Source organism: Lissotriton vulgaris, chromosome 3_1 (assembly GCF_964263255.1).
Source record: "Lissotriton vulgaris chromosome 3_1, aLisVul1.2, whole genome shotgun sequence".
NCBI classification, from domain to species: Eukaryota; Metazoa; Chordata; class Amphibia; order Caudata; family Salamandridae; genus Lissotriton; species Lissotriton vulgaris.
Genome location: NC_141689.1, coordinates 552,205,852 through 552,228,185, shown reverse-complemented (window position 1 = coordinate 552,228,185; position 22,334 = coordinate 552,205,852). Strand labels below are relative to the sequence as shown.

General features: G+C 49.1%; 1 protein-coding gene across 5 annotated transcripts in view; it reads right to left on the bottom strand.

The window, feature by feature from the left end:
• The window catches only part of ZFYVE16 (zinc finger FYVE-type containing 16), a 743,498-nt gene that overhangs the window by 284,011 nt on the left and 437,153 nt on the right, over positions 1 to 22,334 (bottom strand). The window lies entirely within an intron of this gene.

Genomic DNA, 22,334 nt, shown 5'->3' with positions numbered 1-22,334 from the left:
CACCATTCGAGGTACTACAAATGGATTACATTCAGCTTGAGCGTTGCAATAACCTTAAGCATGTCTTAGTGGTGGTGTGTGCCTTTAGCAAATGGGTTGAGGCCTTCCCCACGAAGGATAATACAGCTTTGACAACAGCTAAGGTTTTGCTCAAAGAGTACTTCCCTCGATATGGCGCTTGCAAATTTTTGTGGAGCGATAATGGTCCCCATTTTGTTGGGAAAATTGTGGAGTATGTGTTGAAGGGATTGGGGATTCAGCAAAAGTTTCATGCTGTGTTCCATCCTCAGTCAGCAGGTCTTGTTGAACGGTACAATGCTACTTTGAAACTAAAGTTGGCTAAGATTGTGGCATCCACGTCTTTGAAGTGGCCGGATGCCTTGCCGTTAGCATTACTCTCTATCAGATCAGTGCCCCACTCTCGAACTGGCCTCACACCTTATGAAGTGGTGTTTGGAAGGCCGATGAATATATGGGGAGTTCCTAAGCCTTGATTGTTACATGATGTGCCTTGTATAATGATGAACGATTATTTGGCACGATTAACAAATTATTTGCTTTCTATTCATCAACAGGTTCGAGAAGCGCTCCCTGACAACTCCATTGGAGAGGCTCACAATCTTCGTCCTGGGGACTATGTGATGATAAAGTCCTTCGAGAGAACAAACAGCTTGGAACCGAGGTGGCGTGGCCCCGAGCAGGTACTGCTTGCAACCCGAACGGCTGTGCGAGTGACCAACAGGAAGCGGTGGGTGCATTCTACTCACTGCCGCCGTGTCTCTCCGGACCTGGTGAATCCTACTGTGCTATCTGACTACAGAGATATCTTGGACGAGGAAAAGAGCCCAGCTGTGACGTCGGCCGAATTGGAGGGAGCCTTCCCGGACCACACTGTTTCTGGACGACAAAGATACAATCTGCGACCACGATAAGAGGAAGATTTTTTTTTTGGTGCGAGACTGGTTGAGTTACCGCTCTGGGGTTTGTGAAACGGAAGCCGGGAATCTCAAGGGGGGGGGGATCAGTTCTCCCAAGAGTAGCGACACCCGTCTTGACCCTGGAAAAGAAAACAACGGCTACCTCGGAGCTCAGCACTCATATTTTTATTTTTTAGTTGTACATTTTGAGACATTGTGAACTTTTGAACTATGGCGTCTTCTGCAGCACGAGACAAAAGAATCCTTGGTGCTGTGCTATTTGTGTTGACAATTGTGGTAATAGCTGTGATAGCCTGGGTAGTAGAACTTGTGGTACCTGTGCGAGAACATTTGCTGCCGACTACCCCGGCTCCATCTGAACATTTTCATTTCACCTTACCATATCATGAAGAACGGCACCGACAGACTTACTTGAACAATAGCTTCATTCAAATCTTGCATCACACCCACAATATGACGAACACTTCTAACTGTTGGGTATGTGGGATGTTGCCTGGGCATCAAAAGAAAGGAGGCACACCGCTCATCCCACTCCCGTTTTCCCACAACGGGTCTTGCAATGCCTGGTACACTCTCTTGTTCACTTTGCGCTGGCCAACAAAAGGGGGGTTGCTTTTCCGTTTGAATAAAATATGCTATAATGATCGGGATGGCTATCCACAAGCTGAGGGTAATAGGTTCGAATGGGAGGAGTACCGCCCCGCTAATGCATCTGCACCACGAATTTACAGCAACCAACGAAATGTTAACATGTCCAATTCTCATGTTATTAATGTCATTGATACAAAGGCTGATCTCTGTATACGTAATAAAGGTACAATCCCAGTTGGCAGAAGTGAATGTAACACTACACTTACCTTTGATAGCCCGAATGGCATTTCATTTGTAGCCTCCCGAAATACATACTTCATATGTGGCAACAAAGGTTATCATCGTCTCCCGTTAGGATGGTTAGGAACATGCTACATCTCTTTTGTATTGCCCCCTGTATTCATTGCCCCACCAATGTATCATAATGATTACGTTTTGTACCATGACTTTGTACTAAACAGAGTTAAAAGAGCAGTAGTCCTCGAAGATATAGACCAGACCGATACCGCACTGCAACAATATGTAGATTTTAATTTGGGCTTGTTTTCTTTTGTGGGAGCTGCTCTAAACAGTCGGAAAATACGACGACTAACTCGTGTTGTTGAAGCTGTTGCCAATGATACTGCTTTTGCATTGGGGAATATAACTGAAGAACTTCAAATATCTAGAATTGTAACGCTTCAGAACCGGATGGTTCTAGATGTAGTTCTAGCTGATCGAGGAGGGGCATGCCGAATTATCGGAAGTAGTTGCTGTGTTTACGTGCCAGACAATTCACCATCTGTATATGATGCCATATCCAAATTGCATAAAGTTGCTGCTGAAATACATCCGGATAATGGTACATGGACCTTTTCGGGGTGGTTCTGGTCAATGCTTAGTACATGGGGCTGGAAGCTACTGACGATCTTATGTATAATAATTGGGATATTATTCTTCTTATGCTTATGTATACAATGTGGCCCTGCATTATGTTCTATGTGTTTATCAGCTTGTATTCCATCTAGGCGAGCTTTTGCCCAAAATGAATTAATGCTTCATAAAGAAGTGGCCCAGATTATGTCCATCGATATAGAAGATGAGTATCCTGATTATGTCCATTATGAGGTAGCTTCAGCTAAACGCTAAAAGGGTCGTCTGTCGTAATTTGACAATGACTGGGTTAGCGTTAAGCTTTGCTACACGTTATTTCCCTTATCTTGGCCTTACTTGAAAACGCCATTTTGTATGTTACGGCGGCCATTTTAGAGAACGAGCTGCCTCGTGGTCAGCGTGCCCTTTAGTCCTTTGTCCGTGCCACTGACCACTTGAGTTTGCCCAGCAACAGGCTATTTTTAGTAACGGTCAAGCCCGCACACGCGCAGTTCCGATTGACCAGTCATCACTTAGGAATGTTCCGCCAAACTGACCAGTGGTGTTGTAACCCCTCCCATGAGTTGGCTGTGTTCCAAAAATGACCATATATGTACCTAAAACTCTGTAACCATGTACCGCCTACCTTTTTTATGTTTGTAAACTGTATAAAAGAAGGACTCGCACCGATGTTCGGTGTGATACTTCTTGCATTGCCGAAGGGTGCTGTAGGAATGTACCACCACCCCATGGGGTCTTAATAAACTTGTCTTTTACATTTTCTAGTTTCTGTGCCAACAGTTCTTACGGTGTAGTGGGTATTCTGCGGAGTATGTAGGCCTGGAGAACCCAATACCACAACCCTTCAGTCTATTGCAGCACAGCAGGGAAGTTCGTGATGCGTGTGAGCGTTCAGGTGGGGCTTAGTCCCACCACAATCCACCTCCGCAGTAAATACAAGGCCAAGGGTACAGGCTCACCCCAGAATTCCGACCTTAAATGTGCAGGATCCTCTAGGCAGTGGGGCAGAATGTGGTTCCACACGTACCGCCCATAGGGTGTTTCGCTTAGGTGGCGCAAAATGGCCCCCACCAATCAGGCACAAGCTGCCCCCTCAGGCTAAAAGGCCATCCGTAAGCAAGGTGTCCATTAGCAGGCTGAGGGGCATGGGGGCTACTTCACTGCAGGCAGGGTTGTCCTCCAATTATAGTGCACATAGCCACGGGTATGTCCTGCATAAAGAGTTCCCACTAACTTTAAATGTGCCACCAGGCCTCTGCAACAGCAGAAATCATCCAGACGGCCAATGAGAGGACGTCCTACTTAGAGGGAGGATTCGGACATTGTCCATGGCCGGGGTGGGGTCACAACAGGTTACCTAAGTGCAGCGCAGCCGCCTCGCATCACCCGCCACTGCATCTCAGCACCGGACCGGCAATGGCAGGCAGCAGAGTTCTTCCGCTACTCGATGCCGCCGTCACAACCCCTCAGGGCTAAGGTCCAGGCATCGGCGCACACACTTCAGGATCCCCGACCCCTCCAGGGGCCGCCAGGTCGCACCTCACCCCGCCTTTCTCAGAGGGCACTTCCGGTTCACAAGAGCAGGGGCTCGTGTCACCGGCCCAGAGGCCATTACAGCCGCGCGCTTTCCTGCTCCCCTGCAGCCGTCCCACAGCTCCAGAGGCAACGTAACGGGCTGTCCTGCAGTCTTCCACCAGTGTCACCAACGGATCACAGCCAGCAAGGGGCAAAATGCGGGCATCGTTAAAATCAGCAAACGTCTTGTACCTCGCGGCAGCGCAGGAGATATTATTGGTGATGCAGGATGGGCATGAAAAGTGTTTTTTTGGCCCGGCAGGGCTAGAGCCTCACAGGAATGCGGCCATTTTGGTCGTGCGCCACCTAGAGCCGCCCCCTTTACCTAATTTAAAACCATGTTGGTTCAGGCTGCATAAAAATCACAATGGTGGATATTACAATGTGTAGCTTCCACGTTAGGCAGTCTGAGAGTAAAAGTGTGTGATATTCTTTGCTCTGCTTTGTTTTTCCTGTTGGTTCTGGTCTGAAAAAGCTGGTCACTTTCAACTGAGCGATCAATAAAAGAAGCGGACAGAGCATAATCATTGGGAAATAACTAACCCTCTAGTGCCATGGGTGCATTTTTTCATTGCCAAGCACGGTCCACAAAGCCCAAATATCACTCACCCAGTAGAATCTCAACAAGCCCCCTTATCTGTATGAAACAGATGAAAGATAGAAAGAGAAAGAGAAAGAAAAATGGGGATACATAAATAAAAGTAAGAAAAATAAGGGAGAGTAATGAAGACAAGAGAGCAGAAGACAGCATAAAAGTCTGCAGGATACCCGTCAGCATGTTACCCAGCTTTATGCAATGTCCATGTAGGCAGACGACGCCACTAGCATGGAAGGTCAGCCTAAGAAAAACTCTGGGCACCTGTACTTTTTTATATTTTAGCTCAAACTAAGGACTGCAGTCAAATAACAGTGACCGGGTCACCTGAGGACAAAACAAACAAGTAAAAGGAATATAAAGGGATGATGCCTCTGTGTAAACATGGAAAGAGTAATATCCACTTCCGAGCCGTTCCCTTGCAAAATAATATTGGAAAAAAAGACTTAAATGGTTTTGCAGTCAGTCAGTGAAGGCTGCATAGAAGACTGGGAAGTCTACTAAAGTACTGAACAGGATTGAACTGAGACATAAAAAAGCATCAATTGTTTTTATTCATTACATCTATTAGGTCATTGAGGTGTATGTTGGAAAGGGGATCTTAGGGCTGGCCGAGCGAGGTCGAGAGGTCTCCTGGCGAGGTTCCTCTTCTAAGATCGTACAGACAAGCAACCACCCCCCTACAGATGGACACCACACAAAGATAGGTTCTCAACGTTTTTATCAATACTTTTAGGCAGGTTATCGTAACGATACAGGGATTACTGGATCCAGGGATCCTTTCAAGATTAGTCTCTGAGGGAAGGGGGTAGTGGGACAGTCTTGGTACCGGCCTGGTACCGGGATACCCTGCGCTCAGCTCTCAATCCTCGAGCTGGGGGGTTCTTCGGTATGGGCCGCGGCTGCGCCAGCAGGGCTCCAGAGATGGTTTCACGAATATGGGCCACGGCAGCGCCAGCAGGGCTCCAGAGGTGATTTCACAAAGATGGGCCGCGGCAGCGCCAGGAGGGCTCCAGAGATGGTTTCACGGTGGTGGGCCGCGGCAGCGCCAGCAGGCCTCCAGAGATGTTTTCACGAAGATGGGCCGCGGCAGCGCCAGCAGGGCTCCAAGAGATGGTTTCACGAAGATGGGCCGCGGCAGCGCCAGCAGGGCTCCAGAGATGGTTTCACGAAGATGGGCCGCGGCAGCGCCAGCAGGGCTCCAAGGATAGTTCGGCGAAGATGAGCCGCGGCAGCGCCAGCAGGCCTCCAAGGTGGTTACGGGTTTCACGCGGATGAGTTCGTCTCGGTGTCTCTCGACTCCAGGATACAACTGCCGACCTTCTCCGGAGGTGCCCCAGTTATAGGTCTGGCGTCCCTTGATGTCCGGACCCTCGCACTTGGAGGTCGGAGGGGCCGGGATGTGCATGTCCAGACACTCAGCAGGGGGGTGGAGCCAGCGCCCAGGGAGGCTGGGGGCGATCGAAACCAGGCGTCGGGGGACGGCTGGAGGACCATCGAAACTCTTTCCCCCATTGATCCGTCAAGTGGTCTCTTTACCCCCTGGTCGGTTCGTGGTGCCTCGATGTCGGGGCTTCGCTGGGTCTGCGGCTGGGGTCTGGCCGAGGCCACGAGGCCTGGTTGTGGAGGGCCCAAGATGGAGTCTGGGTTTGAGATGGTGGTCCGGGATAGGGTTCGGACCAGCCGAGGGTGTTGAGGAGAGGTTGCCGAGTCCCAACGGGGGAGAGCTGGGGGCTGCCCGGAGGGGCGGCTCTCGTGCAGGGTGGATGGTGCTGCTCTCGGCCGGGGAACAGGGGTCGAGGGAGTCCGGGACCCGCCATGCGGGAGGAGTGGGACCACGCCACTAGGCCGGGTCCAACAGTCTGTCACAGATTTGTACTTTTGAAACTCCTGACAAAAACTTAGAGAGTCCTGTTTTGTTAGGCTTGTGGAAGAAGCTGTGGAAATGCTTTTTTAAGGTTGTCAATGACTTCGAAGTTTGGGGGTGAAAATGATAGCATACACATTATCCACTATCAAGGCATGGTTAAGTTTCAAGTTTATTTTTATTTATGATCTTGGAACTCCAAAGAGGTCCACATATACCGAGAGACCAGCAGCATATAAAACATTTTGTGCAACATAGTTTCTTCAATCAGTAAAAAGTCTTCAAATACAAAACATTGGTATATTCTATACAATAGGAAATAATTAAAATATCCTTTATGCCCTTATTACTGTATAACATCAGGTTAAAACCAGACTTAGTAATTGCTTCCTTCATAAAATGAGGGTTAACAAATTTAAAACACACTTAAAAAAGTTAAAAATCTTACGACAAAATATTTCATTAGGTGGCTCATATATAGAATCAATCAGTTAGTGCAGAGGCCGAGAAAATAGATAATTGTAGACAAATTGGTCTTATCCATTTACACCGACACAATAATAAAGTGGGCAAATAAATATCACATGATTAACATCCTGGATGGAATTATTACACAAATTACAAATCGGAGAAGAACCATACCATTTAGACAGTACATTATTTAAAGGGAGCATACCCTGCCTCAGTAATAGCCAAAAGCGGTGCACTCCATCGGGCATGTTCCAGGAAATATAGGCCTGTACTTTTTTTTTATCACACAGGAGCTTGTGGCCGGGTGGAAACCCCTCTTTTTAGAAAGCAAGCTTTTCAATCCCTTGTGAAACTTAATTCCTAATTGGTCTGTTTGAAAGTGGCCCTTAATTGATATGGCGATAGGGTGAAGAGCAGAGACTCATCCAGTTGCAGCAAGTCAATCGTAATCCTAAAATTTTTAAGAATTAATGACTGCTCTTTTAAACTTTCTAGTATTTCTTTCTGAATTGAAAATCTTAGTGTGCCCGGATCACCCTTTACCAGGTTAACAACCCATCGCACTATCCCCGCAAGACCCTGTATCCAACTACTTCTTAAACCAAATTCTAACCTTACAGCAGCCACGGGGCAAGCAGTTGACTGAGGCTAAGCTCCTTAAATTTGGCCTTCTGTTGTATTTAAAAAAAAACATTTCTCTGCATCAAGCAATTCAATACCATACAACAGAGAAGCTGGGATTTTTGCACAAAAAACCTCTAATAAAAGTGCAAAGTGTCTTTTTCCAGTAGATCTATAGAGGGAGCTTTACCCCCGTCTGGTAGCTTTACGGATGTTATTTTCTATAGGGGCTTTGTCACTTAGGTTGCCACACACTATTTTCGCCAAGAAAACGTAAGATATTAAAAGTTAAAATTTTTGGCCACCCACAGACCATACAAAATTCCCATACTGCAACTTTTTTCTTCCGTGCATGCACATAATATTACATTTTGATATAATAATCTTTAAATAGTGGGCCTCTGCAAATTTGTGTAGTGCTTGCAGACGACTATTTAATCCCCTAGGCGTTAGATCCAATATTATTATGTAGTCTGCATAAAGTAAATAAGTAACCGGTTTTCCCCCTAGTAACGGGGCAATGCCCTCACTTTGAGCCAAATTGTGAGGAAGATCAGAGATATACAGGGAGAAAAGTAGGGGAGCTAGTAAACATCCCTGCTTTAGGCCATTTGCGGTAGGGATGGTTTGGGAGAGACCTCTTTCCCCTCCCATTAGGACTCTGCACCAAGTGTCCGTATGAAGAGCACAAACTAACTCCAAAAGGGTGGCGGCATACCCAGGTCTGACAGTTTCCTTCACAGCAGAGGACGATCTACTTCATCGAATGCTTTGGAGAAGTTTATAAAGGCTGTATTCACCCTTCCTCTTCTAACTTTAACATATTTTTAATTTTTTAATTGTAGTGCAGTTAGGTTATCAATTGTTCCATGCTTTGTCCTAAACCAGGTTTGCTCCAACTGTAAAATTTTAACTGCGTCCACCCAATCATTAATTTGGGTCAAGAGGCATTTAGCAAAAACTTTACCCACTGCGCCAAGAAGTGCAATTTGACGATAGTTGTGTGGAACATGTCGATATCCTTTCTTAAACAGATGGACTATTATACTCCCCTTCCAAGAGGGGGGGAACCATTTTGTTTGCATTGCAATACTTGAACACCGGATAAAGAATTTTACTCCACAGTATACTATTTTGTTTCAAAACTGTGATTGGTAATTCATCGCGTCAATCGCTCCGGAGGAGCGCATCCCCCTGATCGCCATTTCTATTTCTTTTTCAGATGGCAATCCATACAATGAGGTTTCTTCCTTTGGTGCGATATACTTAATTGCCATTGCATTATCTGCATATAAGTCCTGAATAAAGCTAACCCATGTATGCTCTTCAATGGCCACAGGGAGTGGTCGAGATCTAGTTCCACATCCCTCCCCGATAAGAGACCAAAAGGTTCTTACCTGGCCTTTAAAGGCAACTTCTCTCAGTTTAATCCAAATGTTATCTTCCCTCTCTTTTCTTTTTTAACATAAAATTTTGTTAAAGAGAAAAGCAGAGTCAGAAAATCAGTCACAAGCAAGACGATACATTTGAATCAAGGTACAAATTAAGCATAAAATATATTAACGTATAATTTGCCCTATGGGTCCAGGCCGGACCATGGCTAACACAGTCACAATCCAGACGATATATTTGAGTCAAGGTACAACTGAAACAGAGGAATAAATTAGCGTACAATTCGTCCTATGGGTCCAGCTCGGGCCATGGCCAGCTCCGTCGTCGGAGATTCGCAGAGTTCACCTTGATACCTATTCCAATGTCCCCACTTCTTGTCCCATTTCTTGGGGCAGACTCTTATTTTGTATACCGTCTTTTCAGCAATCATACAACGGTCCACCTCAGCCATCCAGCCCACCACTAGCGGCTTCTCCCGGGGGCCCTATCTCATTGCAATGGAGCGTTTAGCTAACAGAAAACCCAACGCTGCCCACTGCAGTTCCAGTTCATTCAGGTCTGTGGCCCCCCATATATTGAGAACACATTCTTTGGGTGACGGTAGAAGTGGCTTACCCAGAGAACTGCTCATTTTACGGGTCGTTCCACCCCAGAAGTGTTGCACCACTGGGCACTCCCATAGGATGTGATAGAAGGTGCCAGGCAGGCCGCAGCCTCGCAAACACAATTAATTTATGCGTTTTTATATAGCGCGGACCTTACCCGAAGGAGTCGGAGCGCTTCGCAAAAGGAACAGAACTGATACATGAGGAGAACATTACACTTGAACAGATTACAAAAGCAGAGTTACATGAGGTAAAAGTGACAATTGTGAGCAAACAAAATACATGAGGTAGCAAAAAGTGCAAAGGAGGAAAAAAGTGGCAAGTGTGCAGGTTACAAGAGAAAACAAAGTACAATTAGAGGTATAATACTGCAAAATATGCTAGACACTCAGGCACAAGAATAGACGTAACGTAGGCAATGGTGGCACTTGTGCAAGTATCAAAGGCAAACAAAATGTGAGCGATAGCATACTGTGTGTTACAAGGGAAAAATGGTGTGTGCAAGTTACAAAAAAAAAGTGCGTCAGGGCGTCTACCAGTTTTGGCCAGTGTAGGAGCGGACATGTAAGCTCTGTGTAAAACCTTCAGTTGGATTAATCTGAACCTATGGCAGATAGCCGATTCCCTAGGGTACATTAGGGCCGCCCGCCAGTCCTAGTCGTCTAGGGTACCTAGGTCTCCCTCCCATTTGTTCCGCAAGGACTGGAAGGGATCGGGGAGGTTGTTACAAAAAACGATAAGTGTATGAGATAGCTTTCGCAGGGAGGGGTTCCGATAACAGTCTATCCTCCAAGGGGGAAGTCTCAGGGATGATGTAAGGTCTAGGATGGCGGCGAGGATGGTGTGTTTGATTTGTAGATAACGGAAAGATTCTGTCAAAGCAAGGGAATATTTGGCTTGAAGATCTGTAAATGTCAGTAGCCTACCCCTACGAACAAGGTCTCCCACCGTCGAAATCCCTATCGTGTCCCATTTGACGAATCCCTGAAGGAAGCAGAGGAAACCCAGGCGTTGTGACGACCATAAGGGTGTTGCCTCAGTGAGTTTATCTGACCATCCCAGACTCTTGTTGGCCCTGTGCCATATTGCGACCGTGTGTGCTATGGGTCCAAGATATCAGTTCCGGACGGGCTTGCTGTAGAGGGCCCCCAGGTAGCCCTCTCGTCCAGTCTGACATCTGTCAAGGAGGAAGGCCGGATTAAGGGGTGAGCCATGAATCCAGTGATTGACAGCCTCCAATTGCGACGCCCAGTATTAGAGGCGGAGGTTAGGTAAGGCAATGCCTCCGTCGTACCAGCCTTGAAAGAGTTTGCGAAGGGTGATACGGGCTGCCCCGCCATCCCACAACAGAAGACGGATTTCACTCTCCACCGCGCTGAAATAGGAGTTCGGGACCATAAAGGGACAGTTTAGCAGAGCGTACAGGAAGCTCGGGAGCGCCAGCATTTTAAACAGGGCTCCCCTGCCGGGGAGGGAAAGTGGGAGGGACCGCCAGTGGGCCACGTCACTGTGTAGTCTGCGCAGGGGACCCAATAAGTTGCGATCATGGAACACGTTGGGATCTGGCGTGACAAATACCAAGGTACTTAAATCCGTCTAGAGCCACTGTAACGGAAAACCCCCGGGGAAGACGGGGCGAGGGCCATGTAGCATGTATAAGGTCGATTTAGTCCAGTTGATCGAGTAGCCCGAGTATTTCCCAAAGTTAGTAAGGACATGGAATAAACTATTAATAGAAGACCGGGGGGAAGCTACATACCCCAGGATGTCATCGGCATAGAGGGAGATTTTGTCCGTTATCTCTTCATTCCATTGGAGGCCTCTGATGGAAACGTCCGAGCGGACCCATTGGGCAAGGGGTTCGAGGGCAAGGGCAAACAACGGGGACAAGAGGCAAAATTGCCGGGACATGTGGTTGTTGACCCGGACTTGGCCCAATAGATCTGTGTACAGGAGCCGCACCCAGCTAATGAAGTTGGGCCCGAAGCCAAATCGAAGCAGGACCTCGAAGAGATAGGGGCATTCGATCGAGTCGAATGCCATCGTGGCATCAAGGGATAAAATGGCGGCGTCTTGTGTATGATAGATTGCCGACTCAAGACATTATTGACCCTCCGGAGGTTCAGTGCCGTGTTACGTCCCGGGAGGAAACCGAACTGGTTGTTATGAATCAGGGAGGGAAGCATGAGAAGGAGGCGGCCCGCCAGGAGCTTAGCCAGGACCTTTGCCTCCGCACTAATCAAGGGAAATCGGCTGATAAGAGCCACAATTAGTGGGCGGTTTGTGGGCGGTTTGTTCGGCTTGAGGATGACCGCAATGGAGGCTAGTCGCTGATCAAGCGGGAGAGTACCCCCCTCACTGCTTTCCTCCAACATGTTCTTGAGATGGGGGACAATCCCCGGAACCATGCCCCTCAGGAATTTTATGGGGACTCCGTTGGGGCCATTGCTTTGCCGGAGTTAACCGCAAAGAGCCCTGTAGTGAGCTCCTCTGCTGTAATGTTGGCGTCTACGGTCTCCCTGTCAGCATCTGAGATGGTAGGTAGGCGCAGCTCATCCAGTAGCTGTCTGGATTCCTCTGACGTATAGCACGTCCCAGCGGTATAAATGAGTTTCAGATGGTCGGCGAAGGCCTCTGCTATGTCTTGTGGATCCACAACTTGGACCCCATCCGGTCTTATTATGGACGACACCCATCTAGACCCCTGGTCACGCCATTCCAGCCAAGCCAGCATCCTACCCGCGCTGTCGCCGAACTCATACACGCGGTGGCGCATGTGAAGCAATCAGGATTGCGACTTTTCTTGTTCTAAAGCTTTGTAGGCCATTTGCTGGGCTCAGAGACGGCTAGCTTTGTCTTCCGAGGGGGCCGCGTTGTGGGACGTTTCGAGGCTAATGAGGTCAGATTCAGCCTGAAGAATCTGTTTGTTGTGTTTGCGTAAATGCCCCATCTTAAGTGCCAGTGCCTCGCCCTTGACCACCGCCAGGTATGCCTCCCAAAGCGTGACCAACGAGCTCACAGAACCGGTGTTCTCCGCGAAGTAAAAATCAGTCCGCTCAATCAGGCTATCTTTGATGTCCGGGATCTGCATAAGCCAGGGGTTAATAATAATAGGGCCATGTCTGGATTGGCCGTGATAGGTTAGGTCCATGGTAAGGGGTGAGTGATCAGAGATGCCCCGGGGAAGACCTTTCGGGCGGATGAAATAGTCAATTTCTGTGGTGGGACAGATTAAATAATTAATTCGGGACATGCTGTTGTGTGCGTTAGAATAGTGTGTGAAATAAGGCGTGTCCCGATAATGATAGCGCCTGATGTCCTCAAGCCCCATAGCATGCACGAAATCAGACAGATCTGAACTCTGCTGATGAGAGCTGCGCTGATGTCTGCGGTCTAATTCGTCACACATGGAGAGTGCCTGCCGGGAGGCCTAGCAAACGGGCGCCCGGCTCCTTCAGGGAGTCGCAAGCTAAGGTCGGTGGAAGATATGCAGAGATAATGTTTAGGGGACGGCCCTCCCAAGCAGCCTCAACCAGAGCAAAGCAGCTCAGCGGGTCAGCCCACGTCGCCGTGTGAGTGAGTGCAAGACTCTTTTTAACAAGAATCCCCGTGCCACGGGATCCAGAGGTGAACGCCGCGTGTACCAGCAGTTTGTAGCCGCTCTCTGAAGAGCTTGACAAGTGTTGCCCACCAAGTGTGTCTCTTGCAATAAGACGATATCAGGGGATTGGCGCTGGAAATACTGAAGGACTATGCCTAGTTTTATTTTGTGCCCCAACCCGTTAACGTTCCATGACATGACCGTAAGGGTTCTAGAGATGGGCTGCAACATGGTGGTGGATAATGTGTGATCTATGGAAGGAGAGACGTAAGGGAAGCCGCTCGGGTCGCTGGTCTATCGGGACAAGAGAGGACACAGGATCAGGTGGCCTCCGATCTTCTCGGGGACAAGGTGTTGCCCAAGGTAGCCAGCCCGTCAAGGTTGGACCCTGAGGGAGCAGTGAAGTGTGACTAGGAAAGACTCTGCTGATAACACAAAAGAAAATTGAGAAATCCAAAGTAAAACACCTTAGAACCCCTCTCCCTCCCATTCCAAACCCCCACCCAGCCCCTCTGCCCGCGGACTTGAAACTATCCACTCCCCAACTAGACCGATTGCCTGTCGTACTCCCATACATGTACGGGGTGTGTGGAGAGCCATGAGTGCCCTCGCCCAATAGTAACAAAATAATTGAGCCTAGTGCTTCTTCAATAACCATAAATCAACAATTATATTCACATAGTAGATTAAGCAATGACACAACCTGGACGTTCCATGATGTCCGGACCGCAGATAGTAGTGATCAAACCAGCAGGGGTGAACACAGAGCCATTGTGTCCCCGGCCGGCAAGGACGGGAGACCACAGTTATACCATTCGAGTCCTAGGACAACGTCGCCTTTGGCGGCGAAAATGAGCAGGCAGCTGTCAATATCACAGGCTGTCTCGATTGCCGTCAGTGAACAGATCTTGGCTTTCTGGTAGCTGTCCAGTGTCGGCACAGTCGGCCGATCCGCGGCGTTGGTGCTGAGTGGCGCCCGATTGACGCCATCACTCGAGCCAGTACCATGCTTCTTCAGGTGACAAAAAGAACCAAGTTTTCCCCTCCGACTCCACTCTTAATTTGGCGAGAAACAGCATGGCATACTTAATGTCTTTGGCACGGAGTGCCCTTTTGACTTTAAGGAAGCTGCGTCTACGGGCCTGAACCTTCACCGTAAAGTCGGGAAAGAGTGTGATCTGGGCGTTCTCCAGTCTTAAGGGTGGTCCTGCCTGTACCGTTTGAAGGATTACATCCCGGTCACGGAAGTTAAACACCCGGGCAATTATGGGTCGGGGGCGCCCGGCTTCGGCCTACCCCAGGGACTCTGTGCGCTCGTTCGATAGAGAAGTAGTTGGACCGCTGTTTTGGCTGAAGGTGTTTTAAGATTAGATTTTCTACAAAGAGGTCAGTTGCCGGCCCCTCCATCCGTTCCGGAACACCTTGGATGCAGAGGTTGTTGCGCCTAGCGCGTCCTTCATAGTCGTCCAGGAGCTCCCCCATTAGCACATGCTGTTTTTGTAGTTGGGTCACCTGTTGCTGGAGGGTGGAGGTGTCGTCTATGAGCGCCGCGGTTTTTACCTCTATATCTTGCACTTTGGAGTCCATTTTGCGCAGGTCCGCTCGCAGCAGGGTAACCTCTACATTAACCGAGTCGATTTGGGTCTCCAGTGACGAGCGAACTCCGGCTATCGCTTCCATCACGTCTACCAGCGTGGGGGTACGTGTTGCCGGGAGGGGGGGGGGGGGGGGGGGGGGGCTTGGGGGGTTGTGGGTGGTTGCAGTTTTAGACGCAGGCTCAGGGTTCACCTCCTTGGGCTCTCCTTTAGAGCCCACGAGAGTTTGTTAATCTGTCTCTGGTTAGACGGTCGGTTACCTTTATTGGAGGCCATGTTGGGGCGCTGATACGCCCGGCGCAATCCGATGGCTCTGGGCTGGAAAACAGTCTATGGTAGACCCTCACCCCCCTGATTTAAGGTAAGCTGTCCCCTCCCCTTATAGATTGAGAACATCGGGGTGTTTATGGCGCAGGAGGGTGTAGAGGAGGAGGAGCAGAGGGACACTCGCAAGTCCCACAGGAGAGCGCTCCAAGCACGTGAGGGCCCAGGCATGCAGTGCATGTGAGTAGAGAGGGGGGGCGCCCCAAGAGTCCGGCCACAGTACTGGTCTATGGTATCTCAGGTAAATCTCCAGCCGCTATAGCGCCTTATGGGGAAGTGGGTGGGTGGCCCGCCACCGTGATCCAGGGCCAAGAGCAAGGCAGCAAGCGTTAATGTCTAACCTGTGTCCTGGAGCAGGTTCCCTCGGGGCAGATGAGGCTAGGCCCACAACGGAGGGTGATGTCCCAGTCGTCGCGTTGTCGGGTGGCCAGGTGTTTAAGAGCGGGTCATGTGGGCCTGGTGAGCCCGGTCGCAGGAATCCTTCCTGGCAGAGCAGAGATGGGCCTTAAAACACTTCAGCTCCCTGCAGTCGGAGCGGCCTCACGGGGCGCGTCGTAGGTGGACCCCCACTAGGATCGACGGTGGGCCCGGACTAACAGCACAGCAGTCGGTAGCCAGCAGGAGCAGTCGGCAGGAGTGCGGGCAGTGTGGAGCGGTTCCCGGCCGTAGACTCAAAGCCGGGGACTCGCGTAGGTGTCGTCCCGGGCACAGGGGGGGGGGGCCGTCATCCAAAGCCGTAGCCCGCCTCCAGCCACTCCAGCGAGGTGGAGACGTCACGTAGTTGCAGGCAGTCGGGTCTGTTGGGCCGTAAGTGCGGAGGCTCCCCGCTCCCAGAATCTGCTCTGGAGTCAGTGCTGTCGGCAGTCGGCGGACCCGACCGCCATTTTGGGTCGACGGAGCAGTCCAGCCTCGGAAGTCAGTAGCGGCCGCAGGGGCGGCCAGGTAGCTCGGGTCAATACGTCAGACCAACCGATAGCTACATTCGCACTATACCAAATCCGGACCGCAACTCCGGTGGGTCCAGTTAATGTCCTGCCAGTCTTTTTGGAATATTGCGCCCTGTTGTAGTTCCCTCCTGGAAGCTGCCATTTATCCATTGCGAATGCTGGGTTGGACACAGGGCGTACATAGCGTGATTAATTGCACTTAGTTGGGAGGCCCAATAATTGCGTTTGATGTCAGGCAACGCAACGCAATGCCCCCGTCATACCAGGGCAGTGTTAACTTTGCTAAGGCAATGCGGGGCATTCTATCTCACGGAAAGAGCTGGTGGGCACAAGGTCGAGCGTATTTTGAAGGGCGTATAAAAATCTGGGCAGGGACATCATTTTGAATAGGGTCGCCCTTCCGACCAGAGACAACGGCAATTTACACCAGGCTGTTACGTCGGATTTCAACCGGAGAAGCGGAGGGAGCAAATTACGCTGATACCGAGTCGCAGGGTCAAGCAATACGTATATCCCCAAGTACTTGAAGCCAGTATGCGAGATCTGTATCGGGCAGTTACGTGGCACGAGAGGTACCTCACCAGTAAGCGAGTAGACTCGAGACTTAGTCCAATTGATCACCAGGCCAGAATTCTTCCGAAAGGAGCAAAGGACATCAAAAAGTACCCCCAACGATTTCCGAGGGGAAGTAAGGTATAGGAGGATATCGTCCGCATATAAAGATATGCGGTCCTCAAAGTCGGGGGTCCAGCTAATGCCCTTGAGCGACGGTTCCCACCGCAGCCATGCAGCCAGGGGTTCCAACGTGAGCGCGAACAGTAGCGGAGATAGGGGGCATCCTTGCCGAGTGCCTCTCCCGAGAGTAAAAGACTCCGAGACCCTACCATTGACAACCACCTGGGCCAGCGTCTTCTCATAGAGGAGTTTGATCCAACTGATGAACACAGGGCCAAAACCGAACTTCACAAGGGCCGCCCATAAATATGGCCACTCCACGGTGTCGAAGGCCATAGTGGCATCTAAAGAGACAAAAATGGCCGGCTCACGCAACGTTTCCGCCCTCGCGAGGACGCCATGAAGGCGACGTAAATTCAGCGCGGTGTTACGAGTTGGAATGAATCCGGACTGATCCGGGTGTATCAGGTCCCCAATCACTTTAATTAATCGATTTGCCAATAATTTCGCCAGGATCTTAGGTTCGGCATTCAAAAGTGATATAGGTCTATACGAGGCACACAAGTCTCGGGGTTTCCCTTCCTTATGGATCACGACAATGGAAGCTAGTCTCTGATCTCGGGGAAGCAACCCATTCTCACGCGACTCCAGGAACATCGCGCGCAGATACAGCACCATTTTGTCAGGACACAGTTTGTACAACTCGATGGGGATACCATTTGGGCCCGTAGCTTTTCCCGAGCGAATGGAGCGGATAGCGAGCGCTATTTCATCGGTGGAAAATTCCGCCTCCATAAGCTCTCTATCAGAATCAGACAAGCTAGGCAGTGCGATATCTCTGAGCAAAAGATGTGAGTCCTCCTCAGGCCTTTCAGAGACTGGCGCATACACAGTTTGGAAGTGACTCCCCCTCCACTATCTCCAGCGGATCAACCACACGCACACTATCCTCTCTTTCAACAACTGGCACCACTCGACTCAATCTTTCCTTCTTATCCAGCCATGCAATCAATTTCCCGGCTTTATCACCCACATCGTACAGGCGTCCCAGTTGCTCGCGACTCATGGCTTTAGCAGAGTCCGTCACCAAGGCACTGTAGTCGGACTGTTTAAGATTCAAGACATGCACCTTGTCCTGCGTGACCCCGGACTCCAGGTCTGCCTCTAGGGCAGTGATTTCAGACTCCAATCTCACAACCTCCTCATTATTCCGTCTCTTAGCACAGGCGATCAGCGACAGTGTCTGGCCTCGAATCACAGTTTTGAAGGCCTCCTACAGCGATATAGATGAGTACAAAGACCCCACATTTTCGGCAAAGTAGTCGTCGATAGTCTTGACCACACCCGCCTGGGTTTCAGGGTTCCGGAGATGCCAAGGATTGATCGGGGCGACCCGACCCCCGGCTCCCAGCTGGATATCAATAAGAAGCCATAGTGGGGAGTGGTCCGATATACCTCTGGGCAAGTGCCGGACCTTTCTCACAGACACGGCCTGTGCCGCCGGCATGAGGACGTAATCAAGCCTCGCGAGGCTTCCGTGCGCACCAGAGTGAAAGGTGTACTAGGCCTGTCCGGGCATTCTCCAACAGTCAACTAGACCCAATGTATCTAAAAAGCTACCAAGCCAGGATTGCGATCTCGTAAGGTCCCTGGGGGGGTTACGATCTTCTCTACCACAGACAACAGAGTTGAAGTCTCCACCCACAACCGAAATCCCCTCTGGGAGCTCCAACACCAATTTCCCCAAGTCAGCGAACGTCATGGTTTGTAAACCCGGGGGAACGTATACTGAGAGAATAGAAATCGTTTTCCCCTCCCATCTACCAGTAATGGCAGCATATCGTCCCCTATCATTTAGGATGGTATCATCAACTTCCAAGGGGAGGGAATTTCTAACAAGAACACCAGTCCCTCTTGATCCGGAGGTAAACCCAGAATGAGCAATCAGCCGATAGCCTCGCCGATTCATAGAGTGACATGTGTTCCCCACCAAGTGCGTTTCCTGTAATAGTACCACATTAGGGGAATGGCGCTTCAAGTGCTGCAATACTATCCCCCGCTTTATCCTGTCTCCCAAGCCATTGATATTCCAACTTAATACTCTCAACCCCCTACCCCCATCCCATGAATGCAGGCGGAATCTCCCGAACACTAAGAAGGACACAAAAGTCGAATTGCACAATGATACGTAGCCTCTGTAACAACACAAAAAGAAAAAAAGAACCCCCCTCCATCCAAAGAGAACCCCAAACACGCATCCCCCCTCCCTGCACCCCTGCGGTAATTCAAAAAACCACCCCAACTTGCAGTGTGCCGGTCGCCCTGCCCCAGAAACTAATCTACAAGAAGAAAGAGGAACACCCCAAGAGGAGGAAGAGTCCCAATCCCCCCGCCGCCTCTGGGTGTATAGTCATTATAGTCACATTAACCCAAGATTAAAACGAACCACTCCTGCAAAGTACATGAACTAGGCACGCCGTTCCCCTTACAACTCCTGTTCCATCTGGCCGCCTTCCGCACCTCCAGGTTGCTCCGTCCGGTCTCGATGTGTTGATAAAGTGTCTAGCCAGTCACTAGCCACCTCAGGCCGATCAAAAAAGAGTACGCGTTCGTTATGTTCAATCCGTAACCAGGCAGGGAAGAGCATGGCGTACTTCAAGCCCAAGTCTCTCAGTCTCAGTTTCACCCCAGTGAATCCCATTCTCTGTTTCTGCACCGATTGGGTGAAGTCTACGTAGAAACTGATGGATGCATTCTCAAATTTCGTGGGGCCGTTGGTCCTCGATGCCTGCAAGATAGCATCCCTGTCCCTGAAATTAAAGATTCTGGCAATTATGGGCCGTGGTGGGGCGCCTGGTTTGTGTCTTCTGCCCGGAATTCTGTGGGCACGCTCCACCGCGAAGAAATTGCTAAGGCCCTTAGGAGCGAGATGGTTTAATATCAAATCCTCCACCAGGAGATTAGTCGATTGTTCAGCAGACGTCTCCGGAACTCCCATAATTCGTACATTGTTGCGCCTCGCACGACTTTCAAAGTCATCGAGCCGGCGGGCGAACTGGTCATTTGAGGTTCTTAAGTTCCGGACTTCAGTCTGGAGATCGGACACGTCGACTGTAAGACTGGCGGTTTTGATGTCCAACGACTTGACCCGCTCGTTAGTTTTAGCCAAGTCCGTCCTGATCAAACTGACATCAATAGCCACTGTGTCGATCTTGGAGGCCATTGTCTCATACTGCTGGCCCATGGAAGATTTCACGCTCGCAATGGCGCCCATTATGTCTCGCAGAGTCAACTCTTCCGTTTATGGGGAGCCACCTTCAAGGTCCCCCGGAGGTTTACCAGTACCACTGGGGGAACCTTTAGGGCGAGTATATCGATCCATGTTGTTGAATTGAGTGGCACCGCCTCGGGACGTGTTCTTGATAGTGCGTTAATCGCTTTCAGACTTGCTCGCCATGTTGAGCTGCGCGCCCCAAAGGGGCTTTTGGGACCTGGTGCGAATGGCTCCTCTCGGATAAAACTGTGAAAAGTCCAAAGACGGGGCGCCCTGTAGGAGCAGTCAATCAAGTTGGACCATGGGCCGGCAGGAACAAAGGGCAGCCGTCTTTCAGTAATCGAAAGCAGGAAAAATGAAACCGAAAGTACACCAGGGGCACCAGTCTTCTTCCAACAGCCGTTGTTATTCAACTGCCCCCCGGGTATTCCGGATGCTCGAGTCCCGGGCTGTCGCTCGATGTAGGCCTTCAGGTTTCAGGACGGAGTATTTCTGGTTCCCGGCGTCCAAATCAATTTTTGAAAAAAGCAATTAGTTCAGCAGGGTTATGTCACAGTAACCCGTCGTTCATATCAAAGATCCGTGACAGGATATATGTAGGAGGCGGCGAGGGTCTCAGGAGATCTCAGCTCACGCCACCATCTTGGATGCGCGCTAAGCTCCTCCTCCTATATTTTATTTTTATATATCATTAGAGTTTTCAAAAAAGCGTTTTGAATATTGTCAGTCATCCAATCATTGGTGAATAGATGTTAATCATTCATCATAGGTCATGATGGGAGAGAACCCAAAAAAAACCGATGCATTTCATGCATTTAATATGCCCTTCTTCCGGGGAACATCTGTAAGCCAAAACAAAAGAAAATGCACTGTATCCAAGTTCATCAATGAACAATCGCAATAGCTATCATGACAACCCCAGTGTAAAGGAAATAGAACAGTGTGCTGCGAATTTAGAAGAAAAGTAAACAGGTAATGCATAGATCTGAGTAATACGTGTTCAACTGCTTGAATGCCCAAGTCGTGGAGTATTGATGTGTATAACGATCTGACGTCCGCTGTGCATAACCAATTTTCTTCTTGTGGGTGAAATTTCAATTGGTTGATTTTCAAGATGAAGTCAGCTGTATCACGTACGTATGTTCTCATTTCCGTAACAAATTGTTGGAGGTGTTTTTTTTTCATTCGACTAACGATTTTTGATCGTTTACATTAGTAACCATGGATTCTATCTCGCGCCCAGTGTTGAGATAGCTGTACCGTCACCATGGTGGGCATTTCACCATCTTTCTTTGTTTGTTTGAACCCGTCCAGTAAGAGTTTTTTCTCGTCATTTTTTTCTGCATGCTCGTTGGGAGCACCGGGTAAACGCCACACCGCATTTTTTCTCATTTTCTTCACTTATCACCGTTGTTTGATGCCAAATCTGATCACTCACACTGTAGAGCACCGTTTGCATTACCGGTTTACTTTTCTTCTAAATTGTCATGATAGCTAATGTGATTGTTCATTGATGAACTTGGATACAGTGCATTTTCTTTTGTTTTGGCTTACAGATGTTCCCCCTGAAGAAGGGCATATTAAATGCCCGAAATGCATCGGGATTTTTTTGGGTTCTCTCCCATCATGACCTATGATGAATGATTAACATCTATTCACCAATGATTGAATGACTGACAATATTCAAAACGCTTTTTTGAAAACTCTAATGATATATAAAAATAAAATATAAACAGTCTGAAGATTTCTGTTAGGTTGAACAACCTTCTTGATTACTTTTTCCGTTTGGATAAAAAACATTAAGCCGCTGCTCGGCATCACAGCTGTGACCTAAGGGACAGGCCATAAGAAGGGTCCGCTATTTACCTGATTCTATAGTTACACCCCACTGGCTTGGAGAGTGATACCTTAGGAGCACGCTATCAGCATTTTTTCAACATTTTTTTGAATTTCTCACCTCTGCTGTGCGTATCTTTCCATCTTGTGATACTATTTGTACCTGTACACATACACGTTTATTTTAGATGTTTGGCTTTGTACCAGGTCAGTGACTGGCCTCACTCAAATCTGATTATGTTGGCACAGGTTACAACAGTGCTCCTTGCTAAATGTACTCTCCTCAAACTAATTCTTTTGATTCCAGAGGTTCACTACCATTACAAGTAAGTTCTGTATGAGGTTTAAAATTTGGGATCATGCTAGCATTTTCTATTGTTGTCCTTTAGTTGTCTAAACATCTTCTGAGCTTCTTACAATAGGATACTTTGATTCCTTTCAATATTTCTCAGAGCCAACCATTAAAATATTTGTGTAGTTTAGTAGGTTAGGAAAAGGGTAACCATCAAGAAAAACAAGCAAGCACTAGTGAGTGATCTTTTTGTTCAGCATGG